The sequence below is a fragment of the Arvicola amphibius genome, chromosome 2 (assembly GCF_903992535.2).
Source record: "Arvicola amphibius chromosome 2, mArvAmp1.2, whole genome shotgun sequence".
NCBI lineage: Eukaryota > Metazoa > Chordata > Mammalia > Rodentia > Cricetidae > Arvicola > Arvicola amphibius.
The window spans coordinates 63,470,586-63,484,240 of NC_052048.2; the positions used below are offsets into that span (position 1 = coordinate 63,470,586).

The following is a 13,655-nucleotide window of genomic DNA, read 5'->3' on the forward strand; positions in this document are numbered from 1 at the left end:
TTTCCTGCACTCCTCGCTGGAACCTCGGATTTGTAAGTTCCCTTTCCTTTCCTTTATTAAAACTGAATTATATATATTAAAGCTAGTCTGGTGAATCATAACTGCCGATCAACCACGCACCTTCATTTGCCGTCCAACTCGGGCATTTGGGAGCCTTTAGCTCCAGTTCCCGCACTGCGTGGCAGGGGTTCGGCCTTGGGCTCTTGATTGCTTCAGCGCAGTTTCCCAGACTAGCCCGTCCCAGCCCTGCTTGTACGGAGCAAAGGACACGTGCGGGTGACTCAGTCCGAGCTCGCTAACCCCTCAGGCAGCACCAGTCCCGGCTGAGTTCGGCCTGGGCCCTGACCTGCCGGAGACTAGCGGTTACTGCCTGTGTCCCAGCATTCGAGCTCCGCCGCCGGTACTGCAGACTCGGTTTGGCCGAGCATTTACTGCCCTCGCCACCTACTGGCAGGGAACGGTCATTACAGATAAAATTTCTTTTGATTAAAAAAAAAAAGTCTGACCATATCACCGTTGAAAGCTTCTGCAGCCTATTCAATTATACTATGGTAGAAATATTGCAGGATACATATGATATTCCCATAACTTGGATATTTATAGGGCTTGCAATTTTTCTCGTATTTGGTTTCTCCCTTACATGGTTTGAAAATAGAAAAATGATAAAGTCCTTACAGGATGAAACCAGGATTCTTAGGACAGAGGTTGAATGCTTAAGAAAGGGCACAACTGTTTTGAGTGACAACTTTAAGTCGGTCGAGGTATTTGCAAAAACAATTCAGACTGACACCAAGAAAGAGTTTGAAGTTCTCAAGGAAGGGAATAGGGCTTTGTCTGATATGACTCTGTCAAGTGAGCAAAATTTAGAAAAACTACAGTCTGATATTAATGAGAGATTCATTGCTGCGGAGGAGAGAACAGCTGATTTGGATCGTAAACTTCAGTCCCTGTCTGAAACATTATCAGAGAGAATTAAAACTGCTGAATGTGAAAATCGGACTTTGTCTAAAGGATATGACAGATTGTCTGACAGATTGTCAATACAAGAAGGCACGATTCATGCCATGAAAATTCTATCCAAGGATGAGATACTAATTCTACTGGACAAACTTCATATTTTGGAATCCTCCATGAAGGCCTTGGAGCATAATTCTGGACAGGAGATCCAGGCCTTACAGAAGGCAATAGTAAGCAGATTAGAAAAGATTGAGGAAATTATAGACTGTGATGAACAGGAGCAAATGGTAGAAAGGCGAAATTTAACTCCGTCAATGAGTAAAACTCTCCGGGATAATTTCCATAAAGTTCTACCTGCCTTTCCAATAATAACGTCAGAAAAGGTGACTGGTTCCAAAAACCCTAGGGTCATCAAGGAATATACATGGGAACCCGTCCGTATGAATGATCTCAAAGAAATTAAACAAGCCATTATGAATTTTGGGCTACATTCGTCCTTTGTTAGAGAGATGCTCAAAACTTGGTCTATAAGCAATAAGGCAACGCCCCACGATTGGGTACAATTAGTATCAGCTGTTCTAGAGAGTGGGTCACAATTAAATTGGAAATGCATGTTCAGACAAGAGACTAAACTTAGAACAGCAGGAAAGAGCAAAGGGAATTGAGATCTCCCTAGATCAAATTCTAGGTGAAGGACTTTTCTCCGATCCTCTGGAACAAGCTAATTATGATGAACACACCTTATCCATATGTACTACAGCAGCCTTAAAGGCTTGGGACAGGGTTCAAGACCCAGGACAGAGACTGGAATCATATATCAGAGTTAAACAGGGTCAGAGAGAACCCTTTAGTGATTTTTCACAAAGGCTAACTAAAGCTGTACAAATAGGGATATCTGACCCAGAAGCAAGACGTATAATAATTGAGTCTTTGGCTTATGAGAATGCCAATGTGGAGTGTAAAAGGATCCTGGGGCCTTTAAAGATGAGATCAGCGCCCTTGGATGAATGGGTCTTGCATACAATGAATGTTGAATCATTTGACTATGGCACTGAAGCATGGGTAGAAGAAGCAATTTCTAATGCAAAAAGGAGGCATCAAGTTACCAAATGTTTTAATTGTGGCAAGATGGGACATATTAAAAGGAATTGCAGACAACAGATTTTCAGAAATAATAATAATAATAATAATGCCTCTTCTAGAAATAACAGACGTAGGAGGACTCAGCTTTCAGGTATATGTAGGAGATGTGGAAAAGGCAGACACTGGACAAATGAGTGCAGGTCAACAAGAGATAGACAAGGCAACCTGTTGCCACTGGGAAACGCAATGGGGGGCCTCTCGCAGGCCCCCATGGCGAATGTGGTCCAGTCATTTCCAGTTACTGCCGAGAACATGCCTCGTCAAGAAAATTAGAAAGCCCCATGCCTGCTGTTAAAAGCAAAAATGGCCTGAAAGATGAGTTACGTGTATTTTGGCAGACTTTTATAAATGAACAAAGACCAAAGTTAAGAGTGTGTGTAAATGGCATTTTTATTACTGGCCTACTGGACACAGGTGCAGATGTAAGTATCATTACTCCAGAATCTTGGCATCTGTATTGGCCTCTTCAGGATGTAAATGTTCAGTTCCTGGGAATTGGAACCCTATCTCAAGTAAGGCAGAGCACGAGATGGGTTGAATGCATAGGGCCAGAAGGACAAATAGGAAAATTAAGGCCATATGTAGCCAATATTGCAGTGAATTTATGGGGCCGTGACCTGTTGCAGCAATGGAATACCCAAATTAACATTCCTGCTGCTTCTAGAGCCTATATCACTGAGGAAAATATTAAAAGATATTACAGAAGGCGGAAACCGGCTGTTCGGGCTGTACAAGAATGCAAAGCAATTGATGCCCCTTCAGAGATACCAACAGCCCTACCTCTAAAATGGTTGACTGAGAAACCAATATGGACAAAGCAATGGCCTTTAGCTGAGGAAAAGTTGCAGGCTTTAGAACAGCTGGTACAAGAGCAATTAGATGCTCGGCATATAGAAGAATCTACCAGCCCTTGGAATTCTCCCGTATTTGTTGTTAATAAAAAATCTGGTAAGTGGAGAATGGTGACAGATCTCAGGGCTATCAATAAGGTTATTCAACCTATGGGCTCTCTGCAATCTGGAATTCCTCTTCCCTCTTTATTACCAAAAGGATGGCCTCTCATAGTTATTGATTTAAAGGATTGTTTCTTCACTATACCTTTACAAGAAAAAGACAGAGAAAAGTTTGCCTTCACAGTGCCTACTTATAATAACTCTCAACCTACAAGGAGATACCAGTGGACCGTCCTCCCACAGGGCATGTTGAACTCTCCCACCCTGTGCCAATACTTTGTAAATCAACCATTGCAAATAATACGCAAGCAATTTCCCAAGTCTATAATTTATCATTACATGGATGATATTCTGTTATCTGATTCAAACATGGATACTTTAGAAAGACTGTTTGAAGAAGTAAAAATACTTTTACCTAAATGGGGATTGCAGATTGCTCCTGAAAAAATTCAGAGAGGAGATTCTGTTAATTATCTAGGTTATAAAATAGGTTTGCAAAAAATTAAGACACAAAAAGCACAAATTAGGAGAGATCGGTTACGGACTCTCAATGACTTTCAAAGGTTGTTAGGAGACATTTCCAGCTTACGACCGGCTGTTGGGATAACACCTGATATGATAATTCATTTAAATAAAACCTTGGATGGTGAAAAAGACTTAAACAGTCCCAGAGAATTAACAGCTGAAGCAGAAAAGGAGCTGAGAATGATTGAGGAGAAATTACAAGAGACACATGTAGACAGGGTAAATCCAGAGCTCAGTTGTATTCTCGTCATATTGCCTTCCAAAATTTCTCCTACAGGAATTTTAATGCAGAGAGATGATATTATCTTAGAATGGATCTTTTTACCACATAAACCAAGTAAGAAAATAAAAACTTATGTGGAAAAAGTCTCTGAATTAATTATAAAAGGCAAATTGAGACTTCGTCAACTAGCAGGCATAGACCCAGCAGAAATTATAGTGCCTTTCACTGCTGATGAACTAAAAAAGTTGTGGGAAGATAACGAACCATGGCAAAGAGTTTGTGCTAATTTTTTGGGAGAAATCAATAACAACTATCCGAAAAGCAAGAGGCTTAACTTTATAAAGAGAACTTCTTGGATACTTCCTTGAATCATCCGTGATGCTCTGATAACTGGAGCACGTACATTTTATACTGATGCTAATAAATCAGGGAAGGCAGGTTACAAATCAGAAGATTTGAGTAAGGTGGAACAAAGTCCTTATGATTCTGTCCAGAAGGCAGAATTATATGCCATTCTTATGGTGGTAAGGGATTTTAAAGAACCGCTTAATATAGTTACTGATTCACAATATGCAGAAAGAGTAATCTTACATATTGAAACTGCTGAATTTATACCTGATGATACAGAACTAACCTCATTGTTTATCCAGGTACAAGACATGATCAGGAATAGGCTTTGCCCTATGTATATAACACACATCCGATCCCATACGGTCTGCCAGGTCCTCTAGCACAAGGTAATGCAGAAATTGACCAATTGTTGATTGGTAGTGTGCTGCAGGCCTCTGAATTTCATAAAAAAACATCATGTCAATAGCAAAGGCTTGAAGAAAGAGTTTTCTATTACATGGCAACAAGCTAAGGAAATTGTAAAGAAATGCCCTACTTGCTCTTTTTATAACCAAACACCACTGCCTGCAGGGACTAATCCAAAGGGCACTCAAAGAAATGAAATCTGGCAGATGGATGTGTTTCACTTTGCAGAATTTGGCAAATTAAAATATGTACACCACACCATTGACACTTATTCAGGTTTTCAATGGGCAACTGCTTTAAGCTCAGAAAAAGCTGATTCAGTAATCACTCATTTATTAGAAGTTATGGCCATCATGGGTATACCTACACAAATAAAGACGGATAATGGTCCAGCTTATGTCTCTAGGAAAATGAAACAGTTTTTTGCTTATTACAATATTAAGCATGTTACAGGTATACTATACAATCCTACAGGTCAAACAGTCATAGAAAGATCAAATAGAACTATAAAGGATATGTTAAACAAACAGAAAGGGGTGGAAAATACCCCTAGAAATAGGTTACATAGTGCTTTATTAACCTTGAATTTTCTCAACACTAATGAGAAGGGGACAACAGCTGCAGAAAGACATTGGATAATGGAAAAGTCTGCTGAATTAAATCAACCAGTTTATTTCAAGGATGTTCTGACCTTGCAATGGAAGCCAGGAGATGTGCTGCGTTGGGGAAGGGGTTTTGCTCTTGTCTCCACAGGAGAGGAAAAATTGTGGATACCGTCAAAATTAATAAAGGTTAGGTTTGAAGAGGAGAAGCCCCTTGGAAAAGAAAAATAATTCATTCACAAGGATGATGATCATACTGATGGTAAGAAAAGCATATAGGTTGGGGGCAGGGTTCTTTTCTTATCTCCACAGGAAACCACTCATCTTCAAAGAACTTAAGGGACCCTGGATATTTAAATACTGATGGATGGACACTAGTTACAACCTAATATGGATCAACACAGAACCCGAATAGGTTTAGTAAGTATAAAACATTTTTTACATATATATATATATATATATATATATATATATATATATATATACATTACTGTGCTTTTATTTATATGTATATAGAGCTGGTTTTGGAGTTGGACTATGGCTCAGTCCCTCTTCAATTCCAAGCCTGTTGATAAGAGATATCTCAGAGTTTCTGTCTCAGGTCAGGAGCCATGAAATGGGACAGAATAGTAATAGTAATAATAATAATAATGATGATGATGATGATGATACTTGATAAACTTTCTTTGCCTTTCCTCATATCTGTGTCTTTATTATACCTTCCATTGAATATATATGTCTGTATATGTCTTTGTAGATAATGTTTACCTTTCCTGTAACAAACAACAAATTTTCCTTCAGTAATCTTTGAAGTTTCCAGGATGAAGATGGGGGCCCCACAACATCAATTTCACCTGGTTACTATGACGTCATGTTTTTAATAGTGCTAAAATTAGACCTGCTTTTGGTACCAACTACACAAGACAGTTTCAAGTGGTGTACAATTTTGACAACACTCTGGCCGGACCTCCTCAAAACACTCAGAGGCTAGTTACAATTTCCTCGACCAAATGTTATTCTGGGAATTTTACCATCATTTGCTTTCACGGGACCCCCTGAGAAGAACGTCGCCCCCATGTCAGCTAGAAGCAATCTTAGAGGACGATGCCCCCTCTCCCAACAGAGTTTGCCCTCTGGTTTAGGGACATCATTTAGTAGTTGGTATAGGGTTGAGGGGATGGGGGAGGTATTATATGGACTCAGGGGTGTTTATAAAAAAAAAGGGGGGGAGGCCGGGCGGTGGTGGCGCACGCCTTTAATCCCAGCACTCGGGAGGCAGAGGCAGGCGGATCTCTGAGTTCGAGGCCAGCCTGGTCTACAAGAGCTAGTTCCAGGACAGGCTCTAGAAACTACAGGGAAACCTTGTCCCGAAAAACCAAAAAAAAGGGGGGGGAATTACCTGGTTTGATGGGATGATTGGTATTTGTGAATTATTGTTATTAGAAAATTTCATTCTTGTTGATTCTTGTATATTGAACATTGTATGTGAGTATGCTTCTACCTCTATTGTATGAGAGTATGCTTCTACCTCTGTTTAAAACAATTGTTATATTGAGATATTTATCATATTGCAATGTACATTTCTACCTCTGATATTATTTGTGTAATGACATTGTTTACGTTTGGGGATATTGTCCTCCTTTATTGCACAGTTGTTTATTCTCTTAGTCTCCAAGTTAGATAGGTATCAAGAATTATATATCAATAGTCATATATGTTTGTCATATTTATATTTAGGATATTCAGGTTTTTTAGATACATAGAAATTATATTTAGTATAGATAGTATAATCTTCAACCTCTTTGAAGAGCTGTAGAAAATGGCCTTTAATCTAATCTAGAGTTTTGTACTTATGAGACACAATCACTCCTGGCAACACTGCTCTACTCCCGAGAGAATGTTGAGCACCAAAGGCACTCCACTGAGAGCTTGTCTTCTTCTTGGCAGAACTGGCCTTTGGGCAAAGAAAAGCCCATATCAACTACTGACAAAGATACAGAATATCCATAAGTAGATAAAAAAGGATTGTCTTATCTTGCCAAGACAGGGTAGGACAGTTCTACAAAAAGTTCCTTGCCTTTGAAAAATGTTATGTCAGTTGTGTTAGGCCTTAGCCAAAGTTGGTTGCCTCAACATTGCAAAACGAAACTTTGGGTGACTGCCCAGGTAGTTAGTTGTCTCTGTTATTTGTTGCACATTTTGGAAGTTTCTTGTTTGTATTTCCTGGTTGCTTAAGTAATATTACTTCCCTTCTCAGATCTTTGAAGGGGTTGAAGATTAGATAATTGTAGTTACCCTCTACATTATTTAGACTCCTTGAAATAGAATGATTAGTAAAACTTTTGTTATATGTTTCTTCTTAATATTATTTGTTGTTTGTAATTTTATATTTATTATTTGTTCCTATTGAATATAGTTGTATTTGGTTTGGTTCTGTCTTATTTAGACAAAAGGGGGAGATGAAGGGGGAAGCCTAGCCAAAAACCTTGTTTTGTAAGGCGTGTCCCCCTTTGTCTAAAGGCGTGTCCCCCTTTGGCTAAAGGCGTGTCCCCCTTAGGCTAATACTGACTTATAAAATCTTGCGGGCCTGTGGCCTGCCTGCTCTTTGTTTTCCTGTGCTCCTCGCTGGAACCTTGGATTTGTAAGTTCCCTTTCCTTTCCTTTATTAAAACTGAATTATATATATTAAAGCTAGTCTGGTGAATCATAACTGCCGATCAACCACGCACCTTCAGTGTGTCATGTTTTATTGATAATCCTAGGAGACCCGCCCTTTCCTGGATGGAGATGGAAGAGGAGGGGATTCGGGGATGGAAGGGGGTGGAATGGGAGAGAGGACGATGGGGAAGGAGTCGGATGTAAAATAGATAGATAAAAAAGGAGGTGGAGGCAGAAAGTGTCATCCCCGCAAACATAATACATGTTACATTTTGCTAACTGAACACGTTATATTTAGGGATACATACATACATACATACATACATATATAATGTATATATATATATGTATTTGTGTATGCATGTGATATCAGTGTATGCATGTGATATCAGTGAAAAGAGAGATAATTTTTTGAAGGAGATTGGAGAGGGGTATATGGGAGGCTTTGAAAAGAGGGAAGGGAAGGGAGAAAACTTGTAATTATATTATAATTTCAAAGGAAAAAAAAGAGGTGGAGGCAGGAGGATCTTGAGTTCCAGGACAACCCGGGCTTCATATTTAGGGCCTGCGGAGAAGGCTCAGTTGATAAGAGCATCTATAACCCTTCCAGAAGATTGGAGTTCCATTCCCTGCACCACAGGGCGCCTCACAACCATCTGTAGCTCCAATCCCAGGTGATCTGACACCCTCTTCTGGCTTCCTGGGGTACCAGGCAAACTTGTAGTGCACAGACATATATGCATGCAAATACCCATACACATTAAACAGTTGTGCAGAGTTAATACCACTGCCTGAGTTGGTGTCACTGTATACAGGTGTCGTAAAGTGCTCTGGGTCTGTGTGTGTGTGTGTGTGTGTGTGTGTACACACACACACACAGACACACACACACACACAGACACACACACACACACACATATATATATATATATATATATATATATATATATATATATATATATATATATATATAATCTCAAGGTCGCAGCAATTAGTACAGATCTGCCTGACTCAACAAACTACAAATCCCTCCCAGCTGTGGACTATGCTTGCCCCGGGCTGACGCCTGGGGGCGTGGCATCCGAGGGCGGGGTCGCTCTGCGGGGTGCTGGCCCAACGGCCCCGGAACCTAGGCTGCGGGTGCGAGGGGTCAACGGTTAGTGAGGGTCGCGCGGCGGTGCAGTCCGTTGGAGCGGGCGAAGATGACGGAGGAGAGCCTGGAGACGGCTGCGGAGCATGAGCGGATCCTGAGGGAGATCGAGAGCACAGACACGGCCTGTTTCGGGCCCACGCTCAGGTACCGGGGCGGGGCCGGGTCGGCGGGAGCGGGCGGAGCGCGGCGGCTGGCCGAGGGGAGAGCCGCGGGTGTCCCGCGTCCTGGGCGAGGCCCTGCTGGGGAGCCTGTGTGGAGAGAGGGTGAGGCTCGGCTCTGTTGGGCCGCCGCTCCCTTCGGGCAGCAGCTCTTCAGTCAGGAGCGGGCGCCGACTCTGCGCGCAGTGGAACTGCCCATCACAGCTCCTTTGAGAGCGACCTGGTGATGTCGGTCCTGGGGGAAGAGTTCTCCCACCTTCCTTCACCTGAGAGCCCGGTTCGTGAGGACGACCTCGCCCAAGTGCCGCCCCGGGACCTTGCCAGCTCCTAGACCTGCTCCTTCTTCTCCCTGCCCTGCCTCCTTCTCCGATAGCTTCCACCGCCGTTGCCCGTGGAGCCGTCAGAACGGACCTGGTTAATTACCTTGCACTTGTTACACAGAGCGCAAGGCATTGTGCGAATTGATGTGCTAATACATCTATGGAAGCCATTGAGCAGTCCTACCTCTGGAACACAGTTACTGTTCCAGACGGGGCGCGGGGAAGTGAAGTGACTTGTCCAAGGTCACAGGGGAGGGAAAATGGGTTTCTAGTTCCCAGCCCAGACCCTGCCTCCCTTGTCCTCTCCTCGTCCTTTTATTTTTTATTTTTATTTTTTTTTTGGCGCTGGGGATGGAACCTAGTGTGCCAGAAAATCTCTTTTCCGCTGAACTGTGCCCAGCCCACAGATTCTTCACTACTTTGGTTTTGCCTTAGTTGGGGATTACCATATGCTATACTTCTCAGATTGGGTACAAAAAATATCTGTCCTATGAGCTTAGTGTTGCTCAGAGGACAGAGCAGATAAGAGGCAGAAATGTGTTCTCACAGCGGGGAGGATATCCCAGCAAGATGACTATCGCAGGATGCTTGTCATCTTAAATTCTTCTCTGTGTCTCGTGCTGTGCTATGTTGACAACGTCTGGGCGGAAAGTACACGAGATGAGTTTACCAATGTAACTGTGGCATGAACAAGGCAGACTTAGGCAGGCCCAAGGCAGGGACCACAGCAGGTTGCTGACCCCTCATAAGGTTTTCTGGACACCTATCACTCCTAATCAGGAGACCTCAGGGTGTGGCACGAGGTGGTGTAAGCAGGAGCAAGCAGGCAGAGGCAGGAGGTGAGTCGCTGGAGGGCAGAATTGGTGGAGAGAGGGGATTCCCCTGCCCTGGAGTGACTCCCCAGCTCTTATTTTTCCAACCTTTGGATCTGAGGACTCAAGCAATGGAACTTGCTGTGATGACTTTTGGGGATTCTTGCAAAAGGTTCTCCATGACCCCACCCTCTAGAGGAGTCCTACAGGGCTGCTTGCAGGGCACATGCTCAACCTGGCAACCCAACTTAGGGCAAGTTGACTAGGAATATTCTCCTTGGGGCGAGAAGTCTCACCCTATGGAAAAGACTATGTTCTCTGCCAAGAAACAGGGGGCAAAGAACAGCACAGCACAGAGTGCAATTTCTGATGTTTTCCTGAGGCAGGGGGAGAGGACAAGAGGCTATTGTTCCACAAGACAGCTCAGGGCTCCTATGCACCTCAGCCCTCCACACTGAGCTAGACACTGTGGGAAGCCTACCCTTCCTGCCTGGGATTGTTCCTGGAGAGATGTTCTCTGGGGTGGACAGCTCTTCCTTTGCAGGAGGGGCCTGTGGCCAGATTGTGTCCTGGGCATCTGGCCTGGATCCCTAGAGGGGCTGTCAAATCTTATTCAGACCGATCCTCAACCTGTGAGACACGGAGCTGGGACTTGAGCTCTTCAGGGCTTCAAAGAGAAAGACACAGGAAGGAGACTCTTGGTGACTTCTAAACACACAAGACTTAGTGCACGGCCTGGCAGCGTCCAAGTACCCGACTGGTCCTTCAAGGAATCTTTTCTCTTTGGCCTTGCCCACACCTCTCCCTGCTTGGCTTAGCATCTCTGCTGTCCACTTGTTGCTGAACAAGCCTGAGGTCACACTTCAGGGGACACCTGGTCTTTCTGAAGTGACAGGTTGTTGAGCTCACTGTGTGCTCCGAGTGGACACAGGCATCACTTATCACAACGGACAGGAGGAAAAGGACAAATAAATGAACCTGGTTCTGTGTGGGGCTCCAGGATCCCCTTTCTGTGGAGCCTGGTTCTTACAGGAGGCATGGTTTCTCTTTGCAGGTGGCAGGCAGCAACACAGGTGTTTGAGGCAGTTCACGATTGTTTTCTTGACCCTCTTACAGCTGTGGTGCCTCCAGTTTGGGGAGGAAGCTGGCCCGGCATCCTGGGGCTGACCATGGGTGATGTGTCTTCCTGGATGATGGTGTCTTTTTGGGTGATGGTCACTTCCTCCAGAGTTCTAGTCTTTTCTTGCGTGGTGGTCTGTTCTTGGATTAGAACTGCTTCGTGCTTAATGGTCTCACCCTCGGTCATGGTCAATTCCTGGGTCATGGTCAGTTCCTCAGTCATGGTCGCTTTCTGCATGATGGTCCCATCCTGAGTCATGACTGCTTCCTGGGTAATGGTCACTTCATGGGTGATGGCCTTTTCCTGTGTGAAGGTCTCTTCCTGAGTCATGGTCTCTTCCTGGGTCATGGTGGCTTCCTGTGTGATGGTCACTTCCTGGGTCATGGTCACCTCTTGGGTGATGGCCTCTTCCGGTGTGGTGGTCACTTCCTGTGCGATGGTCTCTTCCTGCAGTGTATCCCCAAGGGAGGAGCCTTTGGGTTACACTCAGAGCTGTCTCCAGTGAGCTCCAGAGATTCTCTTGGACATGAGGACATGTTAATGCCTGTGTCATGGGCAGTCTCATTCTGGTCTGACTTAGAAGAGGTGTACAGAGAGCAGGATGGCTGGGCACTCCCCATCAGGCTACCACATAACTCTATCTTGGACTGTGAGAAATTCTCACTGATGTCCAGGCTGGCTGCTGCTCATGAGGAAATCAGCCACAGGACAGCGCAGGTGGGATAGGTGGGCAAATTGGATCCTCCTGCTTTCTGCCACCCTATCTGGAATTCTTCTCATCTTCTTTCTCCTGGAGCTCAGATGGCGAGAGGAAGGTTGGGGGAGTAGGCTTAGTAGCTCTCGAGGGTCCCAGGAAAGGTGTGAAGATCTGCCAGGTTGAGGACAAGGCCTAGCTGCATGGATTTTGCGGGTTTCACCTAGTGATAGCAGAAGTCTCCCCCGAGTGATTGGTGTTACTGAATCTGGTAAGTGGCCATCTCCTGGTTGTATTTTTGGTCTCTCAGAGATTCAATAATTCCTTTAGGTTTGTACCCCATGCTTGTCATGGTCCCGACAATGCTAGGGCTCGGGGTGCCTGGGAGACTCGGTATGGAACTATGTGGTGCACGTGCCTGGCTGTCCCTGATCATGGGGTGACTCAGGATTTGGCTGATTGTGGACTTTATGTTGGGGTTTATCATCAGCATTTCAACAATGACACTGGATATGTCAATTGGAACATGATTGAAACATTGAACGTTGAAGTTTGCAGCCAGAATTTGCTGCTTCATGCCCACAAAAGAGCTATCTTGGAATGGAACATGCCCCGCCACCATGAAGAAGAGGAGCACACCTAAACTCCAAATATCACTGGCGCAGCCATCATATGGCTTCTCTCCAGAGAGTTCCGGGCACAGATGGCCAGAGTGCCACAGAAATTCAGTTTCTCCCCAGATACAACTTTAACTGCCAGAGCAAAGTCACACAGTTTAGTGTTACCCCTGGAGTCGATCAGAACATTATTAGCCTTAATGTCTTTGTGCGCCATATAGTTGTCATGGCAGTACCTGTGTAAATAGCCTTCGAGCCTCACACTCCTTTAAGGTTCCCAGTTTGCGGATGTGATAAAAACAGTTCTCCCTTTGATGCATACTCCATGATGAGGTATGTTATCTCTCTTGTTTGGACCACGTGAAACAACATTATGATGTGTGCATGGACGAGGGATTTCATAATGTTGACTTCATTGTTGTTATGTGTGGAGTTACCCCTTCGTATTTTGAAGAAGTTTTTACAGCCACATACATGACAGTGGGTACATGAAAGGCTAGTCTGGCCTTTGCGAACCTTCCTCCTCCCAGCGCTGTCTTCATTTTATAGTCATGGGCGAATGTCTCTCTGCCCTGCTCCACGGCCGGGTTCTCGTTGAAACGCACAATGGTAATTGTAAACAAACAGTTCAAATCACACCAATGAGAATGTTTATCACTATAAATTCCTACATTCCAAAGAGAAAAAAGTCAGAGATATTTCGGGCAACCTAACCAGGTATGTAATGCTCAGGAAGGGAAGTAAGTACCTTCCAAAGCTGTAGACAGCAGAATATAACACAGATCAGGTTGGCTGGATTCACTCAGAAACTGAGAGAATAAAATAAAGGGTCGCTGAAGCTACAAGCCTCTTAACTGGGAAGGAGAATCATCCTCTTACTTGAGCTGAACACTAACTGAGAGAGAAGATACTAATAAGATCATATGCAAGAGAAGTAGATGAGACAACAGAAAACACCAAACCC

General features: G+C 44.0%; 1 pseudogene; it reads right to left on the reverse strand.

Annotated features, from left to right (window-relative positions):
• Positions 1–12,333: 12,333 nt before the first annotated feature.
• Positions 12,334–13,093, reverse strand: LOC119807173 (annotated as a pseudogene).
• Between the last annotated feature and the right edge of the window lie 562 nt (positions 13,094–13,655).